The sequence below is a fragment of the Enhydra lutris genome, unplaced genomic scaffold, assembly GCF_002288905.1.
Source record: "Enhydra lutris kenyoni isolate GAN:26980312 unplaced genomic scaffold, ASM228890v2 scaffoldscaffold8, whole genome shotgun sequence".
Classification (NCBI taxonomy): domain Eukaryota; kingdom Metazoa; phylum Chordata; class Mammalia; order Carnivora; family Mustelidae; genus Enhydra; species Enhydra lutris.
The window spans coordinates 25,545,993-25,567,214 of NW_019154092.1; the positions used below are offsets into that span (position 1 = coordinate 25,545,993).

The 21,222-nt window shown below is 36.2% G+C and overlaps 1 pseudogene; it reads right to left on the reverse strand.

The window, feature by feature from the left end:
- Positions 1 to 17,736: 17,736 nt before the first annotated feature.
- LOC111142718 lies at positions 17,737 to 21,157 on the reverse strand (annotated as a pseudogene).
- Positions 21,158 to 21,222: the final 65 nt, after the last annotated feature.

Sequence of the window (21,222 nt, forward strand, 5' to 3'; positions counted from 1 at the left end):
ATTAAATATAATCATTCTCTCATTTCCTTTCCCATATAACTCAATTTTGGAAGAAATCGATATTTTTGAGGAGATGGACTCCACTTTTTTTGCGTGTTCTTACTTTAGCCTCATGACGTGAGACAGCAGGGCAGATATAATGCTAGGAAAGATGAGATGGAAGAGTGCAAATTTGGTGGGCCAAATAAAATTTCTGTGGGTGCAATGATTTTTAGAAACTGACAACAAGCTGTCTAATATCATATTTCCATATTCATCCTCAAGTATCGTGAACCACAAAATTCTTAACTCAAACCCTTCCTGGTTGGCTGGGTTATAACTTTGGGAAGCTTTATAGCTGAACTTTAAAATAAATCCACATGAGTTTGGGCTTCAAATTCAATATTTGGAATATTAATCTAAGAGAACAACAGACATTTATTCTGTCCAAGTGTGCTATTCGATGTCTTAAAACCATGCTGCACAATTCTTCTGTGAATGATTGAGAACTTTATATTGCCTTCTTGTCACCATAAGTTCCATAAAAGGCAGTAACTCCTTAATGGATATTTGTTCACCTGTCTCATCTATTCCAATAAAAAGCTGAAATAAATATACACTTGAATTGCTCTGAGAATTTATTCACAGAGAAATTATCTGTCAGGAAGTTAGTTATATCCATGAGACATTCATCTCTTCTCTGTGTGTAGTAGGCCACCAGATGGTAGCTCTCCACAGCTCTCGTAGGCTGTGAATTGGCACTAATTGAAACATCAACACTCACTTCAAGGCTCCTATAGAGAAACCTCATCCCCAGATCTCCAAATCCTCTAAACCACGAATTTAGAGCATACTGCATTTAATGTTATTGTTTTTATTTTGCAAATCAATAACATCTTCCCAGAAAATGCTATACATGTGGCAGAAAGAAAATCCTTGAAATTTTATCATTTACATTTTACATAATTTTATCTTGATTTTAAATGGCTCCAAAGAGCAATTTTTTTCCAAGACAGTGTAAAACATTACATGTGATGGATTTCACTCTAAGAGTATTATTTTGAACATGTTGATTCATTGAAGACATGTATAGGTTTTTTAATTATGGGAAATAGAACTAAATTACTATTTGATTACCTCCTGTATCATTTTCATGGCCATGAGCTAAAGAGACAAAAACACACTTACATGGATAATAGCTACTCAAATTAATAATGTCCAGTCTCTTTATTTTCCCAGCAAATATTTTATATTGGTCAAGTTTCTAATTATTGGCAAAATACTATAATAAAACCTGATTAAATTTAGCAAATATTTCTTGAAAACCCACATGTGCTATTCATTGTGCTAGACTTGGTTGAAGAACAAATATGGTTCTGAAATAACTCCTGATAATTTGAGGCTTCCTTTCCAATGAAAGAAACCACCACAGATGCAAACACAATAAATGATCTCAAAAAAAATGGTAATAGTAGAAGCACAAAGAATAATTTTTCCTGGGAGGAATCAGAAAAAACTTAGAATCTAATGAAAAATAAATTGGATTGGAATTGATGAAGAAGGAACATTCCAGAAGGAGAGAACAGGATATCAAAGAACAAAATATAAAAGTCAAAACATAGGGATGCCTGGGTGGCTCAGTGGGTTAAGCAGCTGTGGTCAGTTCAGGTCATGATCTCAGGGTCCTGAGATCCAGTCCTGCATAGGGATCCTTGCTCAGCAGTGAGCCTACTTCTCCCTCTGCCCGCTTCTCCCCCTGATCATGCTCTCTCTCCCTCTCTCTCTTCCTCTGATAAATAAATAGATACATCTTTTTTTTTTAAGTTAAAAAAAAAAAAAAAAAGTCAGTGAAGTCAATTCCAGAAAATGGGTTCAGTAAACTGAATAAAATGAGAAATGGATTCCTCCCTGGAAGTTAATTGATGACTTTACATGAGCATGGTTTTCAATGACAAGGAATTTTCTTAATATTATTAGGAAATAAGGCAGGATCATCATTTTTATGCTGAGGTAAGTGACTCATCTTAGTTCTTTTTACATCACATAGCATTTCTTCAGTTTAAAATGGTGACGTTGAAAATCAGATTACCGAGGAATCAAAGACTAACTGATAACCAAGCAGATCAGCATAGGGAGTGTTGATGGGATGACATGGGAGAGAATATCAGCAATTACAAATTAGATAGCATGGAGAAAGAAAACAGCATAGTTATGGGAATTCTGTTTTCAATTAACTAACTAGACTTCCCAAAAATTTGATTTAGCAAAAAGATTAACTTCAGCATAGAAAATCAGAACATAAAAAATTTCTGAGAGACTAATGAGACTAGTACAATGGAAGAAGAACACAAATGTTGGAGTCCAGCAGACCTGTGCTCGAATCCAAACTCTGGCTGTGTAAGGACCTGCGAGTTACTCAATGACACTGCTTTCTTTATGTAATGAGGTTACTAATAGCTACATCAAAGGGTTGCTTGTAGACACAATAACCAAATGCACACCACATGCTCAGAATGGTGCTGGAATGTATCAAGTCCTCAGTAAAAAAAAAAAAAAAAAAAAAAGTTATTAAAAAAAAAAAGACTGTAGTTTCCAAAGTAGATAAGCAAGTGACTGCTAAAAGAATCTGCAAATTCCTCTTCTTGTACATCAAAAAAAGAATTGAGATCTTTTTTAGTAAAGTGTTCTTTCAGAGTTGAATGTCCTCCAGTTATTCTGTCTCTCCTCAGAGGGGACAGCCATGACAGCGACATGCTCCTAACAGTATTTTGAGTGATACTAGTTACTTCAAATAATTTTTCAAAAAATTATTTAGTACGTATTTTGTCTGCTGAAGTTCTAAAGGCAAATGAGTTGAGCTGCAAAATACATTGCAAGGATTCCAAGGACCAGTATGGAGGAAGGTCTTCAATCAGGTTTGTTTGCCCTCTCATGGGATCTGAGTCAACCTGCCTCACTGTCTGCACCCCCCTGTCTGAAAGGGTTTCTCTGTCTTTCTCTCTCACCTCCCCTACGCCCCCCCAATTCGTCTACCTTCATTCTCTAATAGACTGGACACCACCGTAGGTTTCATCAACAGAGTTATTTCTTGAGATCTGGGATGTAACAGTTTCACAAATTACACTTCATTCAGTAAATATTTAGAATGTTATGTTCCACAGGTATTTAAAAAATGGAATGCTTTTAGAATTGTCAGTTAAAATATGTTGAGTAGTTTATAACAGCAAGGAATCAAAATACATGTGTCCCACATCTCTAAACTGAGGAAACAATTCATGTAAATAAGTAGAAGCGAAAATAACAACCAATTGATTTGTTTGAGCAAGTTTATTTTTATAGAAACTCAGAATATTATTAAACTTCAGAAAAAAAGTCAAAGGTATACACCATTACACATCAATCAATTTTGCATACTATGCAACATTGTTTTCAATCATCTTTACTGCACACATGGCACAGTCAATGTATTTTTTTCTGTATAAAATGAGTATTGAGAGCCACTTCAAAAAATCAGGAAAACATTTTGAAGGCATTATACATAGAGGGTAAGAAATTCTGACTGCCTTGCTTCTAATCGCAGCATGACCACTTTCTATAGTCTACCATGATCTGTCAAATAAGAACAAGAAGCAGGTTATGGCAAATATCAATTAAAGGAAAAGTTGCTAGATTATTAAACATTTACAGAATATTATGCAGCTTAAAGATTATGCAAGCAGAATTGATGACATGACATGAGATATTTGAGTTGAACTTTAAAAGTATAATTTGTCAATGTATTTTATTTCTCATTTTAAAATATATCTAACAGGAGTGCCTCACTGGCTCAGTCGGGTAAGCGCCTGCCTTTGACTTGGTTATGACCCAGGGTCCTGGGATCCAGCCCTGAGGGAGTTCCCTTCTCCCTCTTCCCCTCCCCCTTCTCATGCTCTTTTGCTCACTCACTCTCTCTTTCAAATAAACAAATAAAATCTTTAAAAATAAATAAATAAAATAAAATATATCAAACATACAAGAGAATGTATACATATAATCTGTAGTTTAAGGAATAAGAAATAACATTCATAAGCCTATCACCTACCTTAAACAATTAAACATTATCATTACCTTTGAATGTGTTTGTGTTCTCTTCTTTCTTCATATTTCCCTCAGATATAACTATTACCCTTGAATTGTAGGCTGATTGTTCTCTTGCATTTCTGTACGCTTTTACCAAATATGTATGTGTATCCAAGAAATACTCAGTCTTTTTTGTCTAGTATTTTTCCCTTTATATAAATAAAATAATGCTATGCATTTTCCTAAGACTTGCTTTCTTTGGTCAATATTAAGTTTTGAGATTTAATCATATTTATTCATGTTCCTGTCAATTTGTTTTCACCTATGTTACATATCATTCTATAAACAGACTTCAACTTATTTATTTACATATTTTTCAGCCAAAAGATTTTGGGGTCATTTTCCATTGGTATTCTGTTACAGAAATTTTACTATAAACTTTCCTAGCATATCCCTTGGTAAACTCATGCCAGAGTTTTTCCAAGTAACATAATTTCTCATAGGATATGTGCACCTTCCATCTTACTACGTAATGCCAAATACTTTCCCAAATTGCTTGTACCAATTTACACACCAAGTATTCAGGAAAAGATCCTGTTCATACGTAGTTTTTCCATTATTCGATATTTTTGGACCTCTTAATTTTTGCCACTTGAATCTATCCTTTCAGACAGATTCATATTTGTTAAACCAAAAACGAAAGCAAAATTTTACATGATCATAAAATTTTAGTCCTGGTAAATAGGAGATCTTGTTTTATTATTTATGGCTGTAACTCATATTTGGAAGGAACCCACCCTTGTAATGACATGCATTTAAAAGCACCCTGAATTTTCATCAGTAACTAGGATTGTAAGTAGTCAGATTTTTGCTATTTTTGCTATTTAAGAAGGAAAGAATAACCGATGACAGTAAAATAACACAGAAAAATTTGAAAATTAGTTTTATAGTTAAGCCTTCTATAAGATGGGTTTGAACTCCACTGGTCCACTTATATGCCATTTTTTCAAAATAAATACAGTACAGTACTATAAATGTATTTTCTCTTCTTTATGAATTTATTGATAATGTTTTCTCTTCTCTTGCTTGCTTCATTGTAAGAATAAAGTATATAATACATATAACATAAAGTTGACTGTTTATGTTATTGGTAAGGCTATCAATCAACATAGGCTATCAGTAGCTAAGTTTTGGGGGACTCAGAAGTTATACATATTTTCAGCTGCACAGGGCTTGGTGCCCCTAGGCCACCATATGTGCTTAGATACATACACAATCTTCCCATATTATAACAAATGAGTATTTACACACTTCTTCAAGCTCCTGTCTGTCCCTGGAAGCTCAAAACATACTTAATGCCACTGATAACTCGATGTGATATCATAATAATTTTAATCATTTGATAAAACAATAAGATTATGTTACTAAATTATTTCAAATTAATACAGCATTTGTATAGTTGCATATGAGAGACATGTCTTATAGTACTAGAGGCTTTACATTGATTGACTTTTCAACTCTATTTTCAATTGGTGAACAATAAACAGAATTATCAAAATCACAGAGACTTTATAAATTAAATGTTTCTAGTAGCTGAGATTAATCCTCAGGAGATAAAATATTTAAAAGTTGATTGATTATGGAGGAGTTAAGATGGCAGAGTAGGAGGGGGACCCTAGCTAGCTGTGTCCCTTGAACATGGCTAGATCAACATCAAATCATTTTTAACAACTAGCAAATTGATCTGAGGATTAAGAAAACAATCTGTACAATTGGAGGGAGAGAACATGACAGATATGAGGTTTGGAGATGTGAATTTTGGGAGAGAAAACCTGCATTGCCATGGAGGGGAGAGAGCCCTTTTTGTGGAGAGGTCAGGGAGAGATGGAGAGTGGGAAAGAGAGCAGCATGTAGGGTTCACACAAGACACCATCATATAAGGATCCCTTAGATTGAATGGAAGAGAACATGCACCTTCCCTGAGTACATTTGGAAGAGGGTGTATTGTCTCTCCAAGAATGAAAGGCCTATCTGGTGCCACTGAGAGGCCATTCAACAACAGGGGACAGAGGCTCACTCAGAGGGCAGATAACCTGGTTGCAAGTTCTCACTGTGCCTCACCATTGAATCCAGGCACCTGTGCATCCATGCAACAGTTTTTCTGGGACAAAGCAGCACCAGGGGCACCACTGGGAGGATTTCCTCTGAGACAGAGGAGGGGGTCACACTTGCCTGGTCCTTTAAAGATTTGGAGTTCTGAATTCCACCTGCCATCCAGAGATAAGACACAGGAGAACTATGGTGCCAGGCATGATGATAGCCCAGACACAAACAAGGTTGAGGGCAGGGATCTGATGAAAGCCTAGGACACAGGAGGAGAGATTGTTCACTTTTCTCTGAGAGTCCTCTGAAGAGCATGGCTATGAGCTCCCCTCCCTGAGTACAAGAGAGCAGGGTGACTCCATCTTCCAGCCCCTACACACCAGCACAGTTGGACTTCAGAGAAAAATACAGCACCTCCAGTGGAGGCTGTAATTGCTTAGACCAAACCCCACATCCTGGCTGGCAGGGGTGTCTTTACTAGATCTGACTGTGAGCCAGCACAACGGACCTCTCCCTCAGAAGACCAACACAGGCCCTCCACATGCACCAAGTCTACTGATCATAGAATGCTCCAAACATCAGCTTCAGTTCTGATGGAAAAAGGACTAGGCTCTCCTTTTTCTTCTTATTATTATTTTTTAATTTTATTTTATTTCTTTATTTCTTTTTTCTTTGGGATCAGGCATATTAGTTTTTGTTCATTTCTTGGTTTGTATTTCCTTTCTGTATATGTTTCTTTTGTCTTTTCTTTTCTTTTTTCTTTCCTTCTTTTTCTTTGGAATCAGTCTTATAGTTTTTTGTTCACCTGTTTGTTTCCTTTTTTGCTCCTTTTCCTTTTCCTTTTCTCTTTTCTTAGATCAGGCTTTAAAAAAAAATCTTATCTTAACAAATCAAAACACATACAGTTAAAGATCCAAACACTCCCCACTACAAGCAAGGAGGAACTCTGCAGAAGACTCACCTGTGAGAAAGAGTAGCCAAAACACAACAGCAAAGTGCACACAGCATACACCAGAAACACTTCCTGAAGCTCCAGGCCCTGGACAGTGTATGACCCCTTCTTAATATAGTATTACTCTCAGGAGCAGAAAACATAACAAGCTTTCATAACATACCAAAGACAGAAACCTAGACAAAATGATAAGACTGAAGAATTCTCCCCAAAAGAAAGATCAAGAAGAAATCACAGCCTGGAATTTGCTCAAAACAGATATAAGCAATATATCTGGGGAAGAATTTAGAACAACAGTCATAAGAATACTAGATGGGCTTGAAAGAAGCGTGAGAGACACCAGAGAAACCCTGGCTACAGAGATAAGGGACCTAAAATCTAGCAAGGCCAAAATAAAAAATGCTGTAACTGAGATGCAAAACTGACTGGATGGACTAACAATGAGGATAGAATAAGCAGAGGCTCACGTAGGTGATACAGAAGATAACATTATCGAAAATAATGAATCTGAAAAGGGGCGGAAAAGAAAACTATTAGATCACAAAAGGAACTCAGTGACTCCACAAAGCTCAATAATATTTGTGTTATGGGAGTCCCAGAAGAGTGGTAAAAAGGAGCAGAAAGTTTATTTAAACAAATTATACCTGAGAACTTCCCTAATCTGGCAAAGGAAACAAGCATTCAAGTCCAAGAGGCCCAGAGAATTCCCCTCAAAATCAACAAAAATAGATCAACACTAAGACATATCATAGTGAAACTTGCAAAATACAAAAATAAAGAGAAAATTCTGAAAGCAGCTAGAGACAAAAGATCCTTACTCTACAAGGGTAGTCACATAAGGTTAGCAACAGACCTGTCCACAGTAAGGTGGCAGGCTAGAGAAAGTGGCATGATAGATTCAAAGTGCTGGATGGGGAAAATATTCAGCCAAGAACAATATATCCAGCCAAGTCGTCACTTAGTATAGGAGGAGAGATCAAGAGTTTCCAAGACAAACAAAAATAAAGGAGTTAAACCAGGTCTGCAAGAAATATTAAAAGGGAAGTTTTGAGTGGAAAGAGAGACTAAAAGCATCAAAGACTACAAAGGAACATACATAATCTATAGGAACAACAAGTTTACAGGTAATACAATGGCATCAAATTCATATCTATCAATAATTACTCTGAATGCAAATGGAATAAATGCGCCAATCAAAAGACATAGGGTATAAGAATGGATTTTTTAAAAATGCTGTTTGTAAGAGACTCATTTTAGAACCAAATACACCTCCAGATTGAAAGTGAGGGGATGGAGAACAATCTATCCTGCTAATGGACATCAAAGGAAAGCTAGAGTAGCCATACTTACATCAGACAAACTAGATTTTTAACTAAAGACTGTAATAAGACTGTAATAAGAGATGAAAAAGAGCACTCTATCATATTAGAGGGGTCTATCCAACAAGAAGATTTAAGGAGTATAAATATTAGTGTCCCTAACTTGGGAACAGCCAAACACATAAATCAATTAATAACAAAATTAAAGAAACACATCACTAAAAATACAATATTAGTAGAGGATTAGTAATATTAGTAGAGGATTTTAACACCCTACTCACAACGATGGACAGATCAATCATCTAAGGAGAAGATCAACAAGGAAACAATGGCTTTGAATGACACACTGGACCAGATGGATTTATTATACATACATAACAGATGTATTCAGAGCATTTCATCCTAAAGCAGCAGAATGCACATTCTTTTCAAGCACACATGGAACATTCTTCAGAATAGATCACATACTGGTCACAAACCAGGCTTCATCCAGTACAAAAAGATTAAGATCATACCATGCATATTTTCAGACCACAATGCTCTGAAATTAGAAGTCAACCTAAAGAAAAAATTTGTAAAGACCATAAATACATGGCGGTTAAAGAACATCCTTCTAAAGAATGAATGTTCTTTAGTAAAAAATACATGGGAGCAAATGAAAATGAAAACACGACAGTCCAAAACCTCTTGGATGAATAAAAGGTGGTCATAAAAGGGAAGTACACAGCTATACAGGCCTTCCTCAAGAAGCAAAAAAAAAAAAACAAAAAAAAACAAAAAAAACAACAACAAAAAAAACTCCCCAGTATACAAATTAACCTTACACCTAAAGGAACTAGAAAAACAAAACAGCACATAAAGCCTAAAATCAGCAGAAAAGGGAAATAATTAAGATCAGAGCAGAAGTAAATGATATAGAAATAATTAAAAAAAATAGAGTGGAACAGGGGGTACCTGGGTAGCTCAGTCATTTGAGCATCTGACTCTTGATTTTGGCTCAGGTCATGATACCAGGGTCCTGGGATCAAGCCCCATGTCAGGCTCCATGCTCAGTGGGGAATCTGCTTAAGGGTTCTTTCCCTCTCCTTCTGCCCCTCCCCTCACTCATATTCTCTCTCTTTCGCTCTCAAATAAATAAATAAATCTCTTTGAAAAACCAATAGAACATATGAACAAAAGTAGAGGCTTGTCATTTGAAAGAATTGACTAAATTGATAAACACCTGGAATGATATCAATAAGAAAAGAAAAAGGACCCAAGTAAATAAAATCACATATGAAAGAGGAGAGCTCACAACAAGTACCACATAAATAAAAACAATTATAACAAAGTATTATGAGCAGTTATATGTCAACAAATTAGGCAACCTGGAAGAAATGAATAAATTCCTTAAGACATATAAACTACCAAAACTGAAATAAGAATAAATAGAAAATTTGAGCTGACCTGTAACCAGCAAAAAAACTGAATCAGTAATCAAAAAATCTCCCAACAAACAAGTGTCCAAGGCTGGATGGCCTCCCAGGGGAATTCTACCAAACATTTAAAGAAGAATTACTACCTATTTTTCTGAAGTCGTTGCAAAAAATAGAAATGAAAGGAAACCTTTCAAACTCATCCTGTGAATCCAGCATTACCTTCATTCCAAAAGTAGACTAAGACCTACTAAAAAGGGGAATTACAGACCAATATCCCTGATGAACATGAATGCAATAGTTCTCAATAAGATACTAGCAAATCAAATCCAACAGTACATTAAAAGAGTTATTCACCACAATCAAGTGGGATTTATACTTGGGCTGTAGGGGTGGTTCAATATCCGCAAATTAATCAATGTGACACACCACATTAATAAAAGAAAGGAGAAGAACCATATCAATGTGGTGCAGAAAAATCATGACAAAATACAGCATCAATTCTTGATTAAAAAAAAAAAAAACCTTCAACAAAGTAGGTGTATATGGAACATAACTCAATGTCATAAAAGCCATATACAAAAGTCCCAGAGCTAATATCATCCTCAATAGGGAAAAACTGGTATCTTTTCCTCTGCAGTCAGGAACAAGATAAGGATGTCCACTCTCCCCTTTATACTATTTAACATAGTACTAGAAGTCCTAGCTTCAGCAATCAAACAACAAAAAGAAATAAAAGGCATCCAAATTGGCAAGGAAGAAGTCAAACTTCCACTCTTCACAGATGACATGACACTCTATATAGAAAACCCAAAGACTCTACCAAAAAATCACTAGACCTGATACATTAATTAAGCAAAATCAAAAGGTATAAAAGCAATGCATCGTAATCTGTTGCACTGCTATACACTGATAATGAAGCAGCAGAAGAAGAAATCAAGGGATCGATCCCATTTACAATTGCACCAAAAACCATAAGTTACCTAAGAATAAACCTAACCAAAGAGAAAAAAGATTTGTACCCTGAAAACTACAGAACACTTATGAAAGGAATTGAAGAAGGCACAAAGAAACGAAAAAACATTCCATGCTCATAGGTTGGAAGAACAAATATAATTAAAATGCTTTTACTACCCAAAGTAAACTATACATTCAATGCAATCCCGATCAAGTTAACACCAGCATTTTCCACAGAACTAGAACAAACAATCCTAAAATTTGTATGGAACCAGGAAAGATACTGAATAACCAAAGGAATATCAAAAAAGAAAACCAAAGCTGGAGGCATCACAATTCTAGACTTTAAGCTATATTATAAAGCTGTCATCATCAAGACAGTATGGTACTGGTACAAAAACAGACACATAGATCAATGGAACAGAAGGGAGAACCCAGAAATGAGCCCTCAACTCTATGGGCAACTAATCTTCTACAGAGCAGCAGAGAATATCCCTGGAAAAAGGACAGTCTCTTCAACGAACTGTGTTGGGAAAACTGGACAGCCACATGCAGAAGAATGAAACTGGACCACTTTCTTACACCATACACAAAAATAAATTCAAAATGGATAAAAGACCTATATGTAAGACAGGAAACCATCAAAATACTAGAGGAAAAAACAGGCAACACCCCTCCAATTTTGATCATAGCAACTATACACATCTCCAGAGACAAGGGAAACACAAGCAAAGCGAACTATTAGGACCTCACCAAGATAAAAAGCTTTTACACAGCAAAGGAAACAGTCAAGAAAACTAAAAGGCAACCAATGGAATAGGAGAATATACTTGCAAACAACATATTGGATAAAAGGCTAATATTCAGAATCTATAAAGAACTTCTTAAACTCAACACCCAAAAAACAAATAACCCAGTTAAGAAATGTGCAGAAGACATGGATAGACACTTTCCCAAAGAAGATATCCAGATGGCTAATAGACACATGAAAAAATGCTCAGCATCACTCATCGTCAGGGAAATACAAATCAAAACCCCAATGAAATACCACCTCACACCTCTCAAAATAGCTGAAATTAACAACACAAGAAACAACAGATGTTGGCAAGGATGCTGAGTAAGGGGAACCCTCTTGTACTGTTGGTGGGAATGCAAACTTGTGCAGCCACTCTGGAGAACAGTATGGAGGTTTCTCGAAAAGTTGAAAATAGAATTACCCTGTGACCCAGCAATTTCACTACTAGGTATTTATCCAAAGGATTAAAAATGCTGATTCGAAGGGGCACCTGAACCCCAATGTTTATAGCAGCATTATCAACAACATGCAAATTATGGAAGGAGCCCAAATGTCCATCAACTGATGAATGGATGAAGAAGATGTGGTATAAATATACAGTGGACTATTACTCAGCCATCAAAGGGAAAGAAATCTTGCCATTTGCTAAATGAAATAAGATGGTCAGAGAAAGACAAATATATCATTTCACTCATGTGGAATTTAAGAAACAAAATAGATGAACATAGGGGAGAGGAAGAAAAAATAAAGTAAGATTAAAAACAGACAAAGGCAAACCATAAGAGACTCTTAATTACATAGAGCAAACTAGGGTTGCTGGAAGGTAAGAGGATGGGGGAATGCAGTAAATGAGTACTGGGCATTAAGGAGCACACTTGGGATGAGCACTGGGTGTTATATGTAAATGATGAACCACTAAATTCTACTCCTGAAACCAGACACTACACTATATACTTACTAACTTGAATTTAAATTTTAAAAAAAAATTTTAATAAAAAGAAGAAAACATTGAGACCTATGATCAGTACACTATATTGACAAAACCCAGAATCATTTTCCCAGAGTCCTAGAAAGTAACTCAACGATGCAAAGTTTTATACTTAAAATTAAATTTCAGCTTCTAGAAATTTTATATCCATAATCCTATGTAACTGAAGTACTCTGTAAAGTTATATCGATTAAACTTTCTTCCTTCAGATTAAGAATAAAGTCTATTGATTACATCAAGTCACAGTATATCTTAGAAAACTATGGGGCTGGGATGCCAGGAAGTTAGGGAAATTGGTATTAATTTTTAATGGATTGACTTCATTTTCTATGTTTATGTCTGCTTTAGAGGCTTTTGTTTAGATGTAATGTAAAGAGAGAACAACGATTTGATCTTTTTATCCCTTTTTCTCTTTTTTTGTACAATGAACATTTTAAGTAATGTTCAATATTCTTTAAGTATCTCACTGGCCTACTTTACATAAGTACTTTGCCTGTATTGTTCACATTACTTCAATGTGTCTTTCGTGATTCTCATTGCCAAAATTAGGACCGAATCAATATAAATCTATAAAATCCTTAATCATTAAAGCCGTTTCCCTCAGATTAAACTCCTACACAGTCACGAAAATACTAATGATTGTTAATATGACTCCATGGAAAGTCTTAACTGTGATGGTCTGAATGTGTGACCAGTGTGTGTGCCAAGCTGTTTGAGCCGTTTTTGTTTTTTTTTTTAACAATAGCTTTTTAGTTCAGTGTGGGAAAGGAAAGAGCCTGCTTTTTCACACAATGCCAAACCCTGAATAGTTCCAATTTCAGCCTAATCACACTGTCCTTAAAATTTCACTCTGCTTGAATAATGAAAAAGGGTGATATGAAAATTGTATGAAACTAGCATGCCCCAGGACAGGTAGGGTAGGATGTAATTACATATGCTGCAACAGCTGGAGCAATGTGCTGTAAGAAAGGCTTTTAAGGTGACAGGAGTTAATTGCACAGGTTTTAGAGCAGAAGAAAATGTATGTGAAGAAGCAAAGGGGAAGGACATAAACCCCAACAGGGTGTCAGATTTCAAAATTTGAGAGAAAAAGGATTATTCCAAATTAGAAATGGACATAAAAAGGTAAATGGTAAGCCACTTTTTCCAACAGATGAAATAAAAAGGAGAACCTTGGCTAGGTGGGAAGCAGTGTATTCCTTCTTAGCCTCCTGAGCATAAAGCTGTTTATGATGTGCCTGCATATAAAAGAGGACAGCCTCCCGTAACCCAGGCTGTGCTATTTCCCCAGTGACACTGGTCCACAAGGCAGCTCAGTAAGAAATAGCACATTTTCCTGCAATGTCTGTAATGACAGTAGTGTCTATCTTGGACTAGAAATTGTAGGGCCATAGAAACTATGATGCATTCAGTCCTGTCTCTAGCTGGAAAACACAAAGCTTTTGAAAGACACCCTTTGGGTGGCATTCCTCTAATGAAGGCTGAATCACTTTTTGCAAGCTGTGTGAGTTTGTCAAACGAAGAGAAAGGGACTGTGTATGATAGTAGGTGTCACATTGAAAATAAAACTTTCAAAAGGAAAAAGGAAGTAAGTGGTGGTATCAATCTTGGTCTTATCCATCTTCCCCACGGGGCTACCTTTTTACAGAGCTAGTTGGACATGAGTTATGCTGCTCACTCCTGGTGGGTGCAGAATAAACACAATATCTTACCCACGTATGCTTTGCTTTCTGAATGTTTTCAGAAATAGTATGTGATAAATCACCAAAAAAGAAATCTTCTTGGATTTTGTATAATTATGATCTCTTTGAGAAACATGGACAGGTATAGAGGTATTTTTAATACACCTGATATTGTAAGTTATAACCCTTGCTCAAGAATATTACCACTAAATCTTTAATTGATACTAATAAATTAATTGTGGTACTAGGTCTTTAATTGATCTTTAACTGATACTAATAAATTGATCTTTAATTGATACTAATAAATTCATTGTGTGGCACTAAAATACTTAATAAAGACTGAGGCTTGTTCAGAGAATGAAAGTTTATTGTTGAATTTTAATGTATAATTCAAATACATTGATTTAGTTGCTCATTCTTCCCCATTCTTTGGACACTTCATTTTGATTAGCTAAATGTGTTTTGAAGACATTTCTTCAGTTTGCTGAAAAAGTCAAAATCTTTCCTAAGCTGGAATGTAAACACAAACACTAAATCATTTACTAAATATCTGTCAGCAATTTACAATCCCATAACCTCATTTCAAATTAAAATCTCTTAATGCTCCATCATTCCCCCTGGGGGAGATCAGCTTGAAATTCTCAAGGCAAATCCAAATTTCTTCTCCAGATTCGACTTAATTCTGATTTCTCATTAGAAGGCTTATTTAGAGTAACATGATGTAATCTGCTTTCTCATCATGGACAGCTGTGTTTATCAGCCTCCAGACATATTAAAGGTACAGATATATTCATTTATGATTGAAAAAAGAAAGTAAAGCTATTTCAGGTTTTTATTGTATGTCTTTTGTACACCTGTGCAGTATAGTTTTTACCTTAATTTTGTATTGGGTCAAGTTCCTTTTCCTCTTACCACTCTGCTGTTATTTTTGTTTCATTTTTTTAATTTAAATTCTAGTTAGTTAACATAGAGTGTAATATTAGTTTCAAGAGTAGAATTTAGTGATTCATCACTTACATGTAACACTCAGTGCTTATCCCAACAAGTACCTGCCTTAATGCCCATCACCCACTTAGCACATCCCCCCACCCACCTCTCCACCAGCAGCCCTCAGTTTGTTCTCTATAGTTAAGAGTCCGTTTTATGGTTTGCTTCTTCTTTTTTCCCCATGTTCATCTGCTTCATTTCTTAAATATTACATATTCGTGAATGCTGTTATTTTTTTTAAAAAAAGCAAAAACAAAATAACAGATCTTACTTGTCCTTTAAGTATTTTTAATGAATGGATTTTATACATATGTACAAAATTAAAAGGAGCACACCACATTATGCATAATCTATACAAGTATCTGGGGGACTCATGAAGGAGGGTGGTTGAAGTGAATTAAAGATCAGCTATTCTTCAGTCTGTAGGCAAGACTGTACTTACCTCATACCGGAGGAAATTTTTTAAGAAGTTTTTAAGAAGGCTTCCAAAGAAATTCACTCACTGTCCTATCTCCAAAAGACTTTTATGTATACATGAAACCTAGCATAGTGACAGGACATTTTTCCTTATTCTTTCTTGGTCTTGATGAAGAATAATATGGTACAATTTCAAAATAATAATCTTTCTCAGGCCAGACATCCTACAAAATGGGTCAAGGATCAGTTATATCTTTGTATCCACTGTGTTGGTTACCAGCTCTACTTCCTATTTTTCACCAGCAGAGAACCAGTCTGAAAACAGACTTAATCTCTGAGGCTTGCAGGGAAGCAGGGAACAGTCCCCCTCCATCCCATCTGTATATTGCTTTGACAACAAGTTTGTAAAGGATAGCTTTTCATCACATAGGGACAAGAATTAGCCAGATATTGCTTTTTGATGTTGATCTTATTTTTAACCCTTAAATCATCTCTCTGATTCTAAAACGAATTCTCTAATCTTTCCTTGATTGTTGATATTTAACTGTTACAACACAGTCCTGATATAGGAAGATGATTCTGAGATCCTTCTCATTTGTTATTGTTCAAGTAGTTTTAGAAAAGAAAAGAAAAAAAAAACTATGTACTACATTTACTTTTTTATGGTAGTCATGGTCTGTTTGAAAGCATTTTTTATTAAGTAAAGTATTTCCTTACTAAGCAATTACTTTTTGAACATCTGTCATATAACTATGATTGTTGAAGACATTTTGGGGACAGTAAGAAAAGATGAAAATACAATGCAGTTACCGACCCTTAGGAATATACAAGTTTATGAGGTAAGTACAAGGAGGAGCCATAATTATCTATATATGCATATTATATATGTATGTGTGTATATGTGTGTACATATGTATGTATATATTGAGGAATTTGACATTTGTAAATGATCTAATATTGGGCTAGAAATTTCTAGTTCAATAAGAGCTATTGATAGAAATTTAAATTTTAAATTAAAGTTAATTAATTTTAACTAATTACATTAAAAGCTTCAGTTTCAAATTAAATTAAAATTAATTTAAACACAGAAGGTATAAAATGAATTGGGAAATCTAAATTATCTCTCCAAACTCTCCTTTCACTCCCAATTCCTGGACCATTTTGTTGGTGGTGAGTGCTTTTCAGGTTTTAGGTCATCTCTTCCACCAGACATAAATAGGATATTTGATAAAAGAAGAGGGCAGCTTCAACGGACAAATGGATAATGAAGATGTGGTCCATATACACTATGGAGTATTATGCCTCCATCAGAAAGGATGAATACCCAACTTTTGTAGCAACATGGATGCGACTGGAAGAGATTATGCTGAGTGAAATAAGTCAAGCAGAGAGAGTCAATTATCATATGGTTTCGCTTATTTGCGGAGCATAAGGAATAACATGGAGGACATGGGGAGTTAGGAGAAGCGAGTTGGGGGAAATTGGAAGGGGAGTGAACCATGAGAGACTATGGACTCTGAAAAACAATCTGAAGGGTTTGAAGAGGTCAGGGGGTGGGAGGTTGGGGGAACCAGGTGGTGGGTATTAGAGAGGGCACGGATTGCATGGAGCACTGGGTGTGGTATAAAAACAATGAATACTGTTATGCTGAAAATAAATTTTAAAAAATGATTAATAAAAAAAAGAAAAAAAAAAGAAGAGGGCAGGATAGTTAAAAGGAACTCACTCCTTTATTGACACATTCACAAACAACAAAAGCAACAAATCCATCCTTTTCCTTCTCTTTTTTATATCCACTATAAGACAAAGTTAAAACTATTTTTTTTAACTAGGCAAAGAACTTTATTAACCTTACTTCAAACTTTATTCCCAGGCTTCATCAGCTTAATTAGCTGCAAAGAATGAATTGTGTATAAGTAAAAACTGGAAAGAGCTGCAGTGTCCAAGGGGCTTGGGCTTAAAAATATTAGAAATCTAGGTTTTATCGGATCCGTGAATGAAATTTTTAAAAGCAGTCATAATATGAAAAAGCAGCTCCCAGTAACTTCTTCAAGTTTTGTTTACTTCAGAAGCTGATTCAATTCAGTTTGCTTCATTCTTGGAAACTTCATCAAGATTCTCCACGAAATCTGAAACTTCATCATCATCCTCCTCTGCGATAGCAAGTGGGGCTTTTCCGTCCACAGACTGCGTGGGCAGAGCTTCAGCCCGTCTTCTTAAATTAGTCAAACTGTCTGTATCAAGTTGGCTTAAGATACTGGGCAGCGTTTCTGTCGGCTGCTCTGTGTCAGCGTGGCCTGGAATGATGAGAAGTGTTCACTACCAGGGATGCCTGACCTTTCGGGTTGTGAAAATAGATCACAGTTTCTTGGTTTGTGAATATATTCGCTTCTCCAGTACCAGAGATATCGTTTGCCCCTAACTTCTTTAAGAAGAACTGATGTTTTGGGCTGGGTGGCTCAGTGGGTTAAGCCTCTGCCTTCAGCTCAGGTCATGATCTTAGGGTGCTCAGATCAAGCCCCACGTGTGGTTCCCTGGTCAGCTGGAAACCTGCTTCTCTCTCTCCCTCTAACTCCACTCCCAGTTTGTGCTCTCTTTTCTCTCTCTCTCAAATAAGTAAAATCTTAAAAAAAAAAAAAAAAAAAAAGAACTAAGTTTTTTGTCATCTTCTGTAGCCATTCTATGAACCACCTTCTTTTGTCTAACAGTCCCTTTCCCACCAATGCTCGTGTGTGCTTGCGGTTTGGCGAGTTTCTCCTAGTTTATGAGACTTCCTCTCAACTTGCTGGAGCAGAAATGGGTATGAGGGGGACAAGCGTCAGGGCTAGGTGGGTCTCGGGGGAACCAGCTGAGAGAGATTAGGTGTACACTTGCAGGGATGCAAGATGGCAGCTCCAAAGTAAAAACTTCTTAAACAATTTTGAAAACAATAAAAAAATTCGTCTGTTTTTATTGGTGAATTATCAAAAGGTTTTCCTGTAACAGGAGCAATTTATTTATCCATGAAAAGCCCCAAATATTTGCTAAATACTTAACAAGACATTTGAATAACATGCAGGTAAATATTGTCAAATCAGTTCTAAATTCAGAAAATCTCAGGCAGACTTTCTGGTTACAGGTTTAGGGACCTTCCATACTAGCCAGAATAATCATTGCTAGACTAGGTTAGGAGGGTGCATGCACTAGCAAGCCACAGGGTGAATCTTAGGATTAGGAGTTGTGGTTTAAAAGTTACTTGCACACATCCTGTAGTAAAAATAGCAAGGTGCACAACAGCCTCACACTAGTGATGCTAGTGTTCACACCAGGTTTTCTGGAATCTGGTTCCTGAGGCACAGCCACATAGAACAGCCTCCTGCTTCTTCTCCTTCCCCTGAGCTGAATTTTCTCATCTTAACAACTTGCTTACCTAGAGCCACAGTATCTGATGGGCTTTTCTGGCCAATCGGGTTGATCTTACTTTTTTTGGTCAGTCCTCACCTGTATTCTCCAAGTCCCTAAAATGGCAAAATGGTGTCCCACCTTTACCCAGAAGCTACCACAAGTCTTCCATTTCTCCAAACCTATCAGTTAAGAATAGACAAGGCAATGAGAACCATAACCGAAAGCTAATATACACAATAGTACTCAATAGTCACCAAAAGAACAAACTAACAAGTAGTTCTCAAGTAAAAGTTTAGGAAAATTCATACATTTAAATACAGAAATAATATTCTCCTTGGATCTTGAGCAAGATCAAAGTTATAATAAATAACTGGTGGAAAAATATGGGAGAGGAAAAGAGTGAAAGAATATATGTATAAATCTGTATTTATTTAAATGTGTTTATGATGCTCAGAGGCTTACAGAATGATTAGGGCTACAGTTAGGGTGGACCGTATATCTGGGTTTGCCAGGGACAGTTGTGGATGTTGCCTATTCCTGGTGTAATTACAAATAACATCCTACTCTTAAAAGTGTATCAATTTGGATAATAAAATCTCATGATTATTCTATCTATAGTTAGATAAGTCATCATGGTGAAGATGAATTATAAAATAAAAAAACAAAAATTTTTAAAAGTCAACTTGTGGAAAGCAATGAGTCAGCATTAGACTGTGAAATTAGGAGACCAGGATTCGAGGTTGAGTCTGCAGAGCTTGGCGTGGGTGAAAATGAATATATTTGCTTTTGTGGAGCACAGTGTTTGACTTTAAATGTTACAGAAAATGAGATCAACTAAGCAGAGAGAATCCTAGTGATTAAGAATTTTGAAGCCCGTAATTTAGAATTCTAATTAGGCTTTAGCCAGCAGTTATTTTCCTTCTCAGAAGAGGAGCTTTTCTCCAATTGATATGGAAGAATTCTTGATTCTTGTTGCTTCAGAAAGTCTCATAGTCTGAATGATATATGGACCCCGTTGATGCCCATGCAAATTATGAGGAGTCAAAAGATAAGAAATCAAAATCTAAACTATAGACACTGAGGGTAAGACAAAAGCAGCATGTCCTCTCAAGTGATAGATACACACTCCATGTACTTCTGAAGTTTAAAGAAATAGAACATCACTCTAATTACTAATTAGTAATATGCATCAAGATTTTTAATTCCAAAGAACTCTATTTCTCTATTGACTTTTCTCCTACTTATCTCTCAATGAAAGAGATAAAAGCAAAATTTTAAGCCAAGAGTAAAACACATCTTAGGTTATTTATTTATTTATTTATTTATTTATTTATTTATTATACCCACAAGTCTTACAAGTTCTAATGAACAACAAAAAAGTCAGAATTGCACTGCCCTATGCCCTTGACTAAATACATTATATCTTCCAGAGCCCTTCGTATCAGTGCCTATTGCCTGGTTCTAAGTTCCCAAGGAATCTTGTAATGACTAATACATGACTGTAGCTCACATGAAAAATCACATTGTGTCCTGCTGTACCTCAGATCTGAACAGTGCAGCCCACTAATGAGCCAGCTGGGCTCCTATGTTGCTTTTCATTCCCTTTTTATGCTAATTATGTTGGGTGTGGTGACCATTTTCCTAGTTGATTTCAGATCCAACCTCCTCCCTTGCACTTTTCTGTCTGATATCACAGAAGGGGGTCTGGGGGTGTGGCGGGGGGGGGGGTAGGACTGACTCTGCAAAGTATAATCCCCAGGCTCCTTTGGGAACTAATCTCTGGTTGGATCAAAGACCAGAGAGCAGGGGGAAGGGAGAAGCCAGGGGTAAGTCCCACTCCCACCTCTGCCTCAGAGATGTGCCATTGGCAGTGGCTCTGTCTCCATGTGGTTCCACCTTCCACAAAAGGCTTATTTTATCTCCCTCCTGACTCTTGCCTGGACAATTCCATGGTAGTTCTAATACTTTCTGAGCAGTTCCAATTGCCCACTTTTGCTAACAGCACCCATACTGGGTTATAGGCCTGGGGAAATCTCAAAGCTATTTCTAATTTACCTTGTTGTCCCTGTTTTTGAATTTCCTCTCCTCTAATGCCCTTGTGACATGGATCTCTACCCATCTACAAGAACTCTCTCTAACAACACAGCTTGAATGGACTTTCTTTCCCCAGCACCTTTCTTTTAG